Source organism: Zootoca vivipara, chromosome 15, assembly GCF_965207765.1.
Source record: "Zootoca vivipara chromosome 15, rZooViv2.hap1.1, whole genome shotgun sequence".
NCBI classification, from domain to species: domain Eukaryota; kingdom Metazoa; phylum Chordata; class Lepidosauria; order Squamata; family Lacertidae; genus Zootoca; species Zootoca vivipara.
The window spans coordinates 2,804,595-2,806,448 of NC_142598.1; the positions used below are offsets into that span (position 1 = coordinate 2,804,595).

Consider the following 1,854-nt stretch of genomic DNA (forward strand, 5'->3'; position numbering starts at 1 on the left):
GGATCATTTAAACCTCCTGATGCAGCAGGAGACAAGACAGCTGCAGTTCCTCATGACCATTCCCTTTGCAGTACTGTTTGTTGTCCACCCCCTTCCCTCAACTGCAAAAATCCAGGTGTGCCACACTGCAGATATAATGGAGATAGAGGGCAGGACTAGGGTCCTGCATTGGCTCTTGCTTTAACAGGGATTTAAAGGCTAATGTCTTCCATCAGTCCTAGCTAAAAGGCAACCATAAGACATAATATCACATATTGCACCAGGCTGGGTAGCAACCTATAGCCATGCACCTGTGCAAAAGCATATGTGGGCGATCTTATCTGTCCTGAGAACAAAATCAAGCTATTATTCTAGATATACTTATCTGAGAAGTAAGTCCCATTGAACTCAGAAGAGACTCAACTCTTACCGGTAGCAAATATGTTTACCTGTCAAACTGCTTCCACAAATGACATTTAAATATGCTGGAACATTTCCTTTGGTTTTGCTGCAATTTGAATTTAAAATTTGCCTGCCCAGAATACTAAACGTAGCTGCAATCCTGAGAGTAAACCCCATTGAACTCAGGGTGACAGACTTCTGAGATGACATGTGTATAGGAGTCTCTAGAGCTGTAATTCTGTCTCCCATTTTCTATCCTTCCTTAGCAATGTTCACACAAGTGAACCCTCAAAAAAAACCTTTCCTCATCCCTGGTTGAGAAACTTAGCCTATTACTTTCCCTTGGATTTATCCTGTGTGTGTCCCAAGTCTCAACCACTCCTCCCCAGTTGTTACCCTTGTTTCTCCATTCACAATGCTGTGGTGTAGATTAGAAATTCCTTAGAGAAGGGACCTGTATTTTTCATCTCTCTCTCTCTCTCTCACTCTCACACACACACACACACACACACACACACACACACACACAGTTTCAAATCACTCTGGCCTGAAGTACCCTTTATCAAAAGAAAAATTAAAAAAGTGGCTGTCCAGGTTTTATTCTGTATGTTTCTCTTGAATGGGGGAGGCACCACTGAGATTTCAGTTATGATCTAGGCCAGGGGTCAGCAAACTATTTCAGCAGGGGGCCAGTCCACTGTCCCTCAGACCTTGTGGGGGGCCGGACTATATTTTGGAAAGAAAAGAAAGAAAGAATTCCTATGCCCCACAAATAACCCAGAGATGCATTTTAAATAAAAGGACACATTCTACTCATGTAAAAACACCAGGCAGGCCCCACAAATAACCCAGAGATGCATTTTAAATAAAAGGACACATTCTGTTGGGTTTCTATTCCTCTTACTGTGCAGGTCTTCATTAAATAACATAGAAAAACAGCTAAACTTAGGTGGCTGTGGTATTTGAGGTAGCTGCTGCCAATTTAGGTATGACTTTGTATACAGATACTATGCTCAGTGTCTCCATGACATGAGTCGTAATAAATTGTTGGGAAAGGGCTGTCGGAACTCTCTAGAGCTGCACGCTGAACGCTGATGGGAGAGACAGGCTGGATTTGTTCCTGCATTGGGCCTGTGGATCGTTCCTGCCCCCGGCTGACCTGACACATTCTACTCATGTAAAAACACGCTGATTCCTGGACCATCCGCGGGCCGGCTTGAGAAGGCGATTAGGTGGATCTTTCTGTTTCTGCATTGTTAGTTACAACAATACTCTTTTTTTCCAGTAGTTCATTTGCATTTAGCAGAATTTGGAATATTTATTAGAAGGGGTGGAATATATTGAAACACAAAGGGAGACGGGGAGCTGGTTGTCATACAGAGTACTTCGTGTTCTGTGTGAATAAACTTTACCCACTGAATAATACACTATTCTGTTTATAAGCTCTCTGTAATCACAGTCTAGTTTGGAGGT

General features: G+C 42.7%; 1 long non-coding RNA gene across 2 annotated transcripts in view; it reads right to left on the reverse strand.

The window, feature by feature from the left end:
• The window catches only part of LOC148683336 (uncharacterized), a 35,562-nt gene that overhangs the window by 26,264 nt on the left and 7,444 nt on the right, over positions 1 to 1,854 (reverse strand). The gene's annotated exons all lie outside the window — the stretch shown is intronic.